The sequence below is a fragment of the Hoplias malabaricus genome, chromosome 6, assembly GCF_029633855.1.
Source record: "Hoplias malabaricus isolate fHopMal1 chromosome 6, fHopMal1.hap1, whole genome shotgun sequence".
Taxonomy (NCBI): domain Eukaryota; kingdom Metazoa; phylum Chordata; class Actinopteri; order Characiformes; family Erythrinidae; genus Hoplias; species Hoplias malabaricus.
In genome coordinates, this window is record NC_089805.1 from 49,450,714 (window position 1) to 49,463,872 (window position 13,159).

Here is a 13,159-nt window from a genome sequence, read left to right on the forward strand (position 1 = left end):
ACACACACACACACACAGGAAACAACCCCACAGTGTCACAAACAAAATAACAGAACAGTCCTGATCTCGAGCAGCTGCATCACACACACACACACACACACACCGACCCACCCACACCTACACACACACACACACACCGACCCGCCCACACACACACACACACACACACACACACACACACACACACCGACCCACCCACACCCACACACACACACACACACCGACCCGCCCACACACACACACACACAAAGAGAGAGAGAGAATATAATATAGGAGTGTGGACACATACAGTTGTGTTCAAAATAATAGCAGTGTGTTTAAAAACATTAGTTAAGCTCAAAATCTTAATAGCAGTTTTTATTTCCATGCATTGGGAACATTGCATACTGTTTTCCAAATCAAAACATGAAGAGAAATTTAAATAATTTTTAACTACTTTACAGAAAATACCAAACAATTAACATTGGGCTGTTCAAAAAAATAGCAGTATCTGCATTTGTCTTTATTAACTCACAATATGTACTCTTTTTTTGGGATTTATCATTCCTGTGAATCACTAACCTAATATTTAGGTGAATAACCACAGTTTTTTAGAACTGCTTCACATCTGTGTTGCATAGAGTCAACCAACTTCTGGCACCTGTCGACTGTTATTCCAGCCCAGGATGCTTTGACTACATTCCACAATTCATTTGCATTTCTCGGTTTTGCCTCAGAAACTGCATCTTTGATGTCATCCCACAAGTTTTCTATCGGATTAAGGTCCGGGGATTGGGCTGGCCACTCCATAACCTCAGTTTTGTTGGACTGGAACCAAGATTTTGCTCGTTTACTAGTGTGTTTAGGGTCGTTGTCTTGTTGAAACACCCATTTCAAGGGCATTTCCTCTTCAGCGTAAGGCAACATGACCTGTTCAATATTCTGATATATGCAAACTGGTCCATGATCCCTGGTATACGGTAAATAGGCCCAGCACCAGTACGAGAAACATGCCCATATCATGATGCTTGCACCACCATGCTTCATTGTCTTCAGAGTGTACTGTGGCTTGAATTCAGAGTTTGGGGGTCGTCTGACGAACTGTCTGCGGCCCTTGGACCCAAAAAGAACAATTTTGCTTTCATCAGTCCACAATATGTTTCTCCATTTCTCTTTAGGACAGTTGATATGTTCTTTGGCAAATTGTATCCGCTTCAGTACGTGTCTTTTTTTTAACAGTGGGACTTTACGGGGACTTCTTGCTAATAGTTTAGCTTCACACAGGTGTCTTCTAACTGTCACAGTACTCACAGGTAACCTGAGACTGTCTTTGATCATCCTGGAGCTGATCATTGGCTGAGCCTTTGCCATTCTTACTATTCTTTGATCCATTCGAATGGTAGTCTTCCGTTTTCTTCCACGTCTCTCTGGTTTTCCTCTCCATTTTAAAGCATTGGAGATCATTTTGGCTGAACAGCCTATTATTGTCTGCACGTCTTTATAAGTTTTACCCTCTCCAATCAACTTTATAATCAAAGCTCGCTGTTCTTCTGAACAATGTCTCGATCAACCCATTTTTCTCAGGCTTTCAAGGAGAAATACATGTAGAGCATGTGCTGGCTTCACCCTTAAATAAGGGACACCTGATTCACACCTGTTTCCTCACAGAATGATTGCCCTCACTAATTGAACTCCACGCTGCTATTATTTTGAACACACCCCTTTCAATTAATTATGCAAATACACAGACTCAAGAGCATGCAGATAATGAATGCTGGGTCTGTTGGTTTTCTAAGAATCTACTGCACGAACTGTTACATTGTTTGTCGTGTGGTAATATCATTTATACCAAAAACAGTGATTATCTGGTTAGTCAAATTGGACTGCTATTATTTTGAACACAACTGTACCTAACACATAGACGAGTGATTAATACATTTATATCCAACAATGAGTCTGTACCCTCTCCATCACCTCATAAAAACTCCTTAGTTAAAATGTCAGAGTTCAGAGTAAAAGAGTTCAGATCTCAGTTTTAGTCTCATATTAAAGCGGTTACTAGATCAGCATTTTACCATCTTAAGAACATCAGTAAGATTAGAGATTTTCTGACTAAACCAGAGCTGGAGAAACTTATCCATGATTTTATTTCTAGTATTGATTACTGTAATGGTCTCTTAGCTGGACTTCCACAAAAGACCATTACACAACTTCAGCTGATTCAAAATGCAGCCCCAGAGTCTCACTCGGAGCAAAAGAAGAGATCACCCCCCCCCCCTTCATCCTCAAATCCTTACACTGGAGACCAGTCTGTTACAGAATAGACTTTAAGGTGTTATTACTGGTCTATAAATGTCTAAATGGGGTAGGACCAGTGTATTTATCAGATCTGCAGAGTGTGCGGGAGGAGCGGTCGTTTAATACTGAGATCATTAAATTAAACGTAAGAGTTCCTCTTGTACCTACCGCAGTAAAGTTGGCTCAGCGTTCGATATTCGCCAGACATTCACCCACGAATATCCTGGTTATTAAAAAAACAACAAGTACTCGCCAAATGACTACTTCAGTGCAATTACTACAACATTGTGAACTTATTCACACACACTGGCGGTCAATGTTTTTACTGCTGTAAGATGTGAAAATATCATTATGTGATTTACAGATGAGTTCTTTCTGGCCGAGAAGCGCTTTAGCGACACAACTTCTTTTCAAAATAAAAGTCTTTTGGTATAAGGCATTTAAATACGTTTCTAAATAACAGTCAGTTACATGTTTCTTTTTCTCTCTTTTTTCCCCTTTTTTATTGTTACTGTGCAGATACAGTGTAATGTGTGGAATTTCTGGTTCCACCACAAATGTCTGGCAATGACACCAGAAGAATGGGAGACATTCTCTCAAACTGGACAGGACCTGCACTGTCCACACTGCCCTGATGTGTAACATGTCCCTGTGTGTGTTGATGTAAATAGTTAAATAACAGTTCCTGTAGTTCAGCAGGATAGTGCATCATTTTCTGTTCAAAAATATATATTTTAGAGCATCTACAACCAACCTAAATAAAATGTGCAGTTCTAAGACTTAATTGTGACACCCATCTTTCCTTAGTCCAGAAACAGAAAATATAGGAAATCTGACAAAGAATCTGTTTTCACAAATTTGTTACAAGGTTCACAAGTCCAAATGAGCATGAAGGGTGTTGGTCCTTGGGTGTACTACATCATAGGCCTGGAATTGTGTCTGTGGTTCATGTCGTTTAATTGTGTCACCCATTTTTCGTAGTTCAGAAACAGAAAATATATAACATCTCAGATAGAATCTGTTTTTTGTTACAAGGTTTACATACAACACATCGGGAAGATGATGTTCAATCAGCTTTCAACAGTGTGTTACAGGGTTTACGTATTTAAATGCCTTATACCCAAGACTTTTTCACATCTTACAGCAGTAAAAACATTGACCGCCAGTGTGTGTGAATAAGTTCACAATGTTGTAGTAATTGCACTGAAGTAGTCATTTGGCGAGTACTTGTTGTTTTTTTAATAACCAGGATATTCGCGGGTGAATGATTGGCGAATATCGAACGCTGAGCCAACTTTACCTCATGTTTTTACACTTATCGTCTTTACGCAGTCTCTCTCTGACACTCACACGCACACACAGTCTCTCTTTCCCTCTCCCTCTCTCTCTCACACACACACACACTGAACTATCTATAATCTTCAGGTCTGTAAACTGTAAATTAAGTCTTACCCGTTTTTCAGCTCTGCTCCTGATCTTCACAAACAGCAGTGTTTTTAAATCCGGTTTGGACTGGATCAGACACACGCAGGAAGGGCTGGGGCAGAGAGAAGTATCACTTTCGATTGTCTTCTGGGTTTGTCAGACACTAGAGGGCGCTCTAAAAATGAATGGGTTTCTCTGGAGAATTCAAACAAAACCATAGTTTATAAACTCTGATCATTTTCATACAAAAGAAATGCATTAATTTCCTCAACACAGAGCAGTAACAAATGTCTGAGACCCCACCGCAGACACATTTTTAAACTGTTGAACTCCAGTTTAAAGACTTTGTAAAAGTGTCTCAGTTGTGAGGATGAAGTCAGTGAGTGTGAACTTTACAGCAGTCGCCCAGAGCAGACGGGGGAGGGACTTCAGAGCAGCAGATACACAGAGGATTCCCGATTAGGAAACTGTGCTTAGTTTCAGCTTTTCCACTGTTTTGTGTCGACTAAATGTTCAGGAGCCTGTCCAGGTCAGTGCCCAGTGAGGCTCCAGGGCCAAACCCCTCAGTAATGTGCTCTGACCAGAGCTCTGACCCACACCCCACACAGCGAGTGCAGGGGCTCAGATCACTGGGGGCAGGAGGATGGACATCTTCAGGATTTGGGGTTTTATATTTTTCTTTGCAGGACATTTTCAAACACAAACCTGTAGACCATCAAATGTTCAGAAACCACAGACATCAGGAGGGAAGTGTTACTGACAGAGTAGTGTTTCATTTTCAGGTTTGTGTCTGTGAATAAATAATAGACAAATGTCCTATAAACTGTGCTTCTGTCCCATGCTAATATCTGTCTTAGCTTTGACCTTTACAGCCTTTAGCAGACGCTCGTATCCAGAGCAGCTTACAGAAGGGCTTTGTGTTGGAGTGTGTTTTACAGAGAGTACAAACAGGTTAGAGTCTAAAATCCCCCTGAGCTCAGACTCTCTCAGAGCAGGAGACAGAGCTGACACAGAGAAACTCAGAGAGGGACGTTTAGTTTATTGTAGTTAGTCGTGTTGTTTATAGTATAGTGCTCTTTACAGGATGAAGATAACGATGAACTGACGTAGTTCCTCTATGAAATAACTTCATTTGCTCTGCTCTTGTACACTTCAGTGATCTAATCATTTACACACTTCATTCTTCACTCTGGATGTTTGGGATATTATTTGGTGTAGTGTGCTGTGTCCAAAACTGTCCACTACATGTGTTTAAATGTGTGAGACACTAATTTAATAATGCTTTATTGTAGTAATGTATATGTTTAACAATACAGATAGTCTCATTAGTGTTAGTCCAGGAACAGAGGACGTTAACTCCCTGCCGTAGTTACCACCAAACAAAGCTGTGGTGTCGTAACCGGCCGTAACTCCAGCGTCAGCCAATCAGTGCTCAGTAGCATTAACGCTAGTGTCTGTTTCCCACAAATGCAGCCGGAAAATGGAGATATGTTTCTAAAACACACCCAACAAAAAAAATCCATCAAGTTCAGAAACGCTGTGAATCCAGTCACAACACAGGGAAGGTTTTCTGAAGGGGCCTGAAAGCTGCTGCACACCTAGAGATGTGCTGTGTGTCACAGAACAATAGAGCCCCACCAGAATCAGACTCCATTTGGGTGCACACGCAGCGCAACAGTTTACACTCACATTTCTGTTTAAAACAAGTGTTAAGCTTGATTTCTCCTTTACAACAAACACTGGAACAGCGCCTAAATATTAGTTTACATTTGAACCTTTTTGGAAACACTCAGTTTCTGATGAACTCTCTGATGTCGTTGATCAATTTGAAGGGACCCAAGAACTTTGGGGTTCACAGATCCACGGTCCTCTCTGTGACCTTCCCTGGGACTCGCCTGGTGTCAGTAGTTTTAGAAAACTCTTCATGTCGTAAGAATGAATGTCGTATTCTTCAAGTTTAATTCCTTTAGGGTCTGTTTCCCAGAAAGGGGCTAAGCCTAGTCTCAGACTGTTCCCTTTCAGCTGAGCCTCTCCTTTCTGAATGCTAAGAAACCCAGGACTAGGCTTAAACCTGTGGGAAACAGACCTGTAAAGTTAAGCCTTTTCTAATTTTGCTTTGGATTTCAAATTTTCAATTTCTTCATGTTGAGAAAATACAAATATTGTGTTTTTTGACATGATTGGGCTTTACATGGGTGGCACAGTGTCGCAGTCACACAGCTCCAGGGACCTGGAGGTTGTGGGTTCAATTCCCGCTCCGGGTGACTGTATGTGAGGAGTGTAGTGTGTTCTCTCTGTGTCTGCGTGGGTTTCCTCCGGGTGACTGTATGTGAGGAGTGTGGTGTGTTCTCTCTGTGTCTGCGTGGGTTTCCTCCGGGTGACTGTATGTGAGGAGTGTAGTGTGTTCTCTCTGTGTCTGCGTGGGTTTCCTCCGGGTGACTGTCTGTGAGGAGTGTGGTGTGTTCTCCCTGTGTCTGCGTGGGTTTCCTCCGGGTGACTGTCTGTGAGGAGTGTAGTGTGTTCTCTCTGTGTCTGCGTGGGTTTCCTCCGGGTGACTGTCTGTGAGGAGTGTGGGGTGTCACAGAGAACCCTGAGACTCTACACAGTCACACAGACAACACCGAGACTCTACACAGGTCACACAGAGAACCCTGAGACTCTACACAGTCACACAGAGAACCCTGAGGCTCTACACAGGTCACACAGAGAACTTAGAGGCTCCACACAGTCACACAGAGAACTCTGAGACTCTACACAGGTCACACGGAGAACACTGAGACTCTACACAGTCACACAGAGAACCCTGAGACTCTACACAGTCACACAGAGAACCCTGAGACTCTACACAGTCACACAGAGAACCCTGAGTCTCTACACAGTAATACAGAGAACCCTGAGGCTCTAGACATGTCACACAGAGAACCCTGAGACTCTACACAGTCACACAGAGAACCATGAGACTCTACACAGGTCACACAGAGAACCCCGAGTATCTACACAGGTCACACAGAGAACCCTGAGACTCTACACAGTCACACAGAGAACCCTGAGACTCTACACAGTCACACAGAGAACCCTGAGACTCTACACAGTCACACAGAGAACCCTGAGGCTCTACACAGGTCATACAGAGAACCCTGAGACTCTACACAGTCACACAGAGAACCTTGAGACTCTACACAAGTCACACAGAGAACCCAGAGGTCCTCACAGGTCACACAGAAAACCCAGAGGCTCTAGACAGTTACTCAGAGAACCCTGAGACTCTACACAGTCACGCAGAGAACCCTGAGACTCTACACAGTCACACAGAGAACCCTGAGGCTCTACACAGTCACACAGAGAACCCTGAGGCTCTACACAGTCACACAGAGAACCCTGAGACTCTACACAGGTCACACAGAGAACCCTGAGACCTTGACTCACAGAATGAGAGGGGAACAATCATGACGCAGGGAAGTAGTGTCGGAGTGGGCCTTGGTCCAGTTTCAGCTAGTGGGTATTAATAAATTATATTATAAGCAGATTTTTATTTTGTTTTTTATTATTTTCTTATAAGAACCAAGTAAAAATGTAAAAATACTCTTCCATTTGCCTGTGCTTTGCTGCAGATGACACAGTAAAATGTAAACAGCCTCTATACACAGGCATCAACAAAAAATGTTGCAGTAATATAATTATTCATATAATTACCAACAAAGACACACCAATAATCCATTCGTTGGAATATTATACATAAATATCAAACACAATAAAAAATAAACATTAGCCTTCTATTTAACAAATATGTAGCCTGTAAATAAAAGTTCACCAGATGAATCCTGAATTCTGAGGTTTTTTTTCCTTAAAAGGTATATCTCCAACAGATGGGCGGCGCCATAGTACTCTTCATTTATCAGCCGTCCTGTCCACCCACCTCCCCCCAACCGACACACACACACCCACACCCACACCCACCGACCCACCCACACACACACACACACACCCCCACACACAGGAAACAACCCCACAGTGTCACAAACAAAATAACAGAACAGTCCTGATCTCGAGCAGCTGCATCACACACACACACACACACACCGACCCGCCCACAAACACACACACACAAAGAGAGAGAGAGAATATAATATAGGAGTGTGGACACATACAGTTGTGTTCAAAATAATAGCAGTGTGTTTAAAAACATTGGTTAAGCTCAAAATCTTAATAGCAGTTTTTATTTCCATGCATTGGGAACATTGCATACTGTTTTCCAAATCAAAACATGAAGAGAAATGTATATAATTTTAACTACTTTACAGAAAATACCAAACAATTAACATTGGGCTGTTCAAAAAAATAGCAGTATCTGCATTTGTCTTCACTAACTCTAAATATGTACTGTTTTTAGGGATTTATCATTCCTGTGAATCACTAACCTAATATTTAGTTGAATAACCACAGTTTTTTAGAACTGCTTCACATCTGTGTTGCATAGAGTCAACCAACTTCTGGCACCTGTCGACTGGTATTCCAGCCCAGGATGCTTTGACTACATCCCACAATTCATTTGCATTTCTCGGTTTTGCCTCAGAAACTGCATCTTTGGTGTCATCCCACAAGTTTTCTATCGGATTAAGGTCCGGGGATTGGGCTGGCCACTCCATAACCTCAGTTTTGTTGGACTGGAACCAAGATTTTGCTCGTTTACTAGTGTGTTTAGGGTCGTTGTCTTGTTGAAACACCCATTTCAAGGGCATTTCCTCTTCAGCGTAAGGCAACATGACCTGTTCAATATTCTGATATATGCAAACTGGTCCATGATCCCTGGTATACGGTAAATAGGCCCAGCACCAGTACGAGAAACATGCCCATATCATGATGCTTGCACCACCATGCTTCATTGTCTTCAGAGTGTACTGTGGCTTGAATTCAGAGTTTGGGGGTCGTCTGACGAACTGTCTGCGGCCCTTGGACCCAAAAAGAACAATTTTGCTTTCATCAGTCCACAATATGTTTCTCCATTTCTCTTTAGGACAGTTGATATGTTCTTTGGCAAATTGTATCCGCTTCAGTACGTGTCTTTTTTTTAACAGTGGGACTTTACGGGGACTTCTTGCTAATAGTTTAGCTTCACACAGGTGTCTTCTAACTGTCACAGTACTCACAGGTAACCTGAGACTGTCTTTGATCATCCTGGAGCTGATCATTGGCTGAGCCTTTGCCATTCTTACTATTCTTTGATCCATTCGAATGGTAGTCTTCCGTTTTCTTCCACGTCTCTCTGGTTTTCCTCTCCATTTTAAAGCATTGGAGATCATTTTGGCTGAACAGCCTATTATTGTCTGCACGTCTTTATAAGTTTTACCCTCTCCAATCAACTTTATAATCAAAGCTCGCTGTTCTTCTGAACAATGTCTCGATCAACCCATTTTTCTCAGGCTTTCAAGGAGAAATACATGTAGAGCATGTGCTGGCTTCACCCTTAAATAAGGGACACCTGATTCACACCTGTTTCCTCACAGAATGATTGCCCTCACTAATTGAACTCCACGCTGCTATTATTTTGAACACACCCCTTTCAATTAATTATGCAAATACACAGACTCAAGAGCATGCAGATAATGAATGCTGGGTCTGTTGGTTTTCTAAGAATCTACTGCACGAACTGTTACATTGTTTGTCGTGTGGTAATATCATTTATACCAAAAACAGTGATTATCTGGTTAGTCAAATTGGACTGCTATTATTTTGAACACAACTGTACCTAACACATAGACGAGTGATTAATACATTTATATCCAACAATGAGTCTGTACCCTCTCCATCACCTCATAAAAACTCCTTAGTTAAAATGTCAGAGTTCAGAGTAAAAGAGTTCAGATCTCAGTTTTAGTCTCATATTAAAGCGGTTACTAGATCAGCATTTTACCATCTTAAGAACATCAGTAAGATTAAAGATTTTCTGACTAAACCAGAGCTGGAGAAACTTATCCATGATTTTATTTCTAGTATTGATTACTGTAATGGTCTCTTAGCTGGACTTCCACAAAAGACCATTACACAACTTCAGCTGATTCAAAATGCAGCCCCAGAGTCTCACTCGGAGCAAAAGAAGAGATCACCCCCCCCCCCTTCATCCTCAAATCCTTACACTGGAGACCAGTCTGTTACAGAATAGACTTTAAGGTGTTATTACTGGTCTATAAATGTCTAAATGGGGTAGGACCAGTGTATTTATCAGATCTGCAGAGTGTGCGGGAGGAGCGGTCGTTTAATACTGAGATCATTAAATTAAACGTAAGAGTTCCTCTTGTACCTACCGCAGTAAAGTTGGCTCAGCGTTCGATATTCGCCAGACATTCACCCACGAATATCCTGGTTATTAAAAAAACAACAAGTACTCGCCAAATGACTACTTCAGTGCAATTACTACAACATTGTGAACTTATTCACACACACTGGCGGTCAATGTTTTTACTGCTGTAAGATGTGAAAATATCATTATGTGATTTACAGATGAGTTCTTTCTGGCCGAGAAGCGCTTTAGCGACACAACTTCTTTTCAAAATAAAAGTCTTTTGGTATAAGGCATTTAAATACGTTTCTAAATAACAGTCAGTTACATGTTTCTTTTTCTCTCTTTTTTCCCCTTTTTTATTGTTACTGTGCAGATACAGTGTAATGTGTGGAATTTCTGGTTCCACCACAAATGTCTGGCAATGACACCAGAAGAATGGGAGACATTCTCTCAAACTGGACAGGACCTGCACTGTCCACACTGCCCTGATGTGTAACATGTCCCTGTGTGTGTTGATGTAAATAGTTAAATAACAGTTCCTGTAGTTCAGCAGGATAGTGCATCATTTTCTGTTCAAAAATATATATTTTAGAGCATCTACAACCAACCTAAATAAAATGTGCAGTTCTAAGACTTAATTGTGACACCCATCTTTCCTTAGTCCAGAAACAGAAAATATAGGAAATCTGACAAAGAATCTGTTTTCACAAATTTGTTACAAGGTTCACAAGTCCAAATGAGCATGAAGGGTGTTGGTCCTTGGGTGTACTACATCATAGGCCTGGAATTGTGTCTGTGGTTCATGTCGTTTAATTGTGTCACCCATTTTTCGTAGTTCAGAAACAGAAAATATATAACATCTCAGATAGAATCTGTTTTTTGTTACAAGGTTTACATACAACACATCGGGAAGATGATGTTCAATCAGCTTTCAACAGTGTGTTACAGGGTTTACGTATTTAAATGCCTTATACCCAAGACTTTTTCACATCTTACAGCAGTAAAAACATTGACCGCCAGTGTGTGTGAATAAGTTCACAATGTTGTAGTAATTGCACTGAAGTAGTCATTTGGCGAGTACTTGTTGTTTTTTTAATAACCAGGATATTCGCGGGTGAATGATTGGCGAATATCGAACGCTGAGCCAACTTTACCTCATGTTTTTACACTTATCGTCTTTACGCAGTCTCTCTCTGACACTCACACGCACACACAGTCTCTCTTTCCCTCTCCCTCTCTCTCTCACACACACACACACACACACACACACTGAACTATCTATAATCTTCAGGTCTGTAAACTGTAAATTAAGTCTTACCCGTTTTTCAGCTCTGCTCCTGATCTTCACAAACAGCAGTGTTTTTAAATCCGGTTTGGACTGGATCAGACACACGCAGGAAGGGCTGGGGCAGAGAGAAGTATCACTTTCGATTGTCTTCTGGGTTTGTCAGACACTAGAGGGCGCTCTAAAAATGAATGGGTTTCTCTGGAGAATTCAAACAAAACCATAGTTTATAAACTCTGATCATTTTTATACAAAAGAAATGCATTAATTTCCTCAACACAGAACAGTAACAAATGTCTGAGACCCCACCGCAGACACATTTTTAAACTGTTGAACTCCAGTTTAAAGACTTTGTAAAAGTGTCTCAGTTGTGAGGATGAAGTCAGTGAGTGTGAACTTTACAGCAGTCGCCCAGAGCAGACGGGGGAGGGACTTCAGAGCAGCAGATACACAGAGGATTCCCGATTAGGAAACTGTGCTTAGTTTCAGCTTTTCCACTGTTTTGTGTCGGCTAAATGTTCAGGAGCCTGTCCAGGTCAGTGCCCAGTGAGGCTCCAGGGCCAAACCCCTCAGTAATGTGCTCTGACCAGAGCTCTGACCCACACCCCACACAGCGAGTGCAGGGGCTCAGATCACTGGGGGCAGGAGGATGGACATCTTCAGGATTTGGGGTTTTATATTTTTCTTTGCAGGACATTTTCAAACACAAACCTGTAGACCGTCAAATGTTCAGAAACCACAGACATCAGGAGGGAAGTGTTACTGACAGAGTAGTGTTTCATTTTCAGGTTTGTGTCTGTGAATAAATAATAGACAAATGTCCTATAAACTGTGCTTCTGTCCCATGCTAATATCTGTCTTAGCTTTGACCTTTACAGCCTTTAGCAGACGCTCGTATCCAGAGCAGCTTACAGAAGGGCTTTGTGTTGGAGTGTGTTTTACAGAGAGTACAAACAGGTTAGAGTCTAAAATCCCCCTGAGCTCAGACTCTCTCAGAGCAGGAGACAGAGCTGACACAGAGAAACTCAGAGAGGGACGTTTAGTTTATTGTAGTTAGTCGTGTTGTTTATAGTATAGTGCTCTTTACAGGATGAAGATAACGATGAACTGACGTAGTCCCTCTATGAAATAACTTCATTTGCTCTGCTCTTGTACACTTCAGTGATCTAATCATTTACACACTTCATTCTTCACTCTGGATGTTTGGGATATTATTTGGTGTAGTGTGCTGTGTCCAAAACTGTCCACTACATGTGTTTAAATGTGTGAGACACTAATTTAATAATGCTTTATTGTAGTAATGTATATGTTTAACAATACAGATAGTCTCATTAGTGTTAGTCCAGGAACAGAGGACGTTAACTCCCTGCCGTAGTTACCACCAAACAAAGCTGTGGTGTCGTAACCGGCCGTAACTCCAGCGTCAGCCAATCAGTGCTCAGTAGCATTAACGCTAGTGTCTGTTTCCCACAAATGCAGCCGGAAAATGGAGATATGTTTCTAAAACACACCCAACAAAAAAAATCCATCAAGTTCAGAAACGCTGTGAATCCAGTCACAACACAGGGAAGGTTTTCTGAAGGGGCCTGAAAGCTGCTGCACACCTAGAGATGTGCTGTGTGTCACAGAACAATAGAGCCCCACCAGAATCAGACTCCATTTGGGTGCACACGCAGCGCAACAGTTTACACTCACATTTCTGTTTAAAACAAGTGTTAAGCTTGATTTCTCCTTTACAACAAACACTGGAACAGCGCCTAAATATTAGTTTACATTTGAACCTTTTTGGAAACACTCAGTTTCTGATGAACTCTCTGATGTCGTTGATCAATTTGAAGGGACCCAAGAACTTTGGGGTTCACAGATCCACGGTCCTCTCTGTGACCTTCCCT

At 41.7% G+C, this 13,159-nt stretch overlaps 1 protein-coding gene across 1 annotated transcript in view; it reads right to left on the bottom strand.

The window, feature by feature from the left end:
* The window catches only part of LOC136699708 (ribonuclease inhibitor-like), a 101,201-nt gene that overhangs the window by 74,520 nt on the left and 13,522 nt on the right, over nucleotides 1-13,159 (bottom strand). The window contains exons 3-4 of the mRNA XM_066674633.1: nucleotides 11,301-11,468; nucleotides 3,730-3,897 (exon numbers count right to left, since the gene is read on the bottom strand). The gene's annotated coding sequence lies outside the window, so the exon portion shown is untranslated. The remainder of the gene's footprint in view (nucleotides 1-3,729; nucleotides 3,898-11,300; nucleotides 11,469-13,159) is intronic.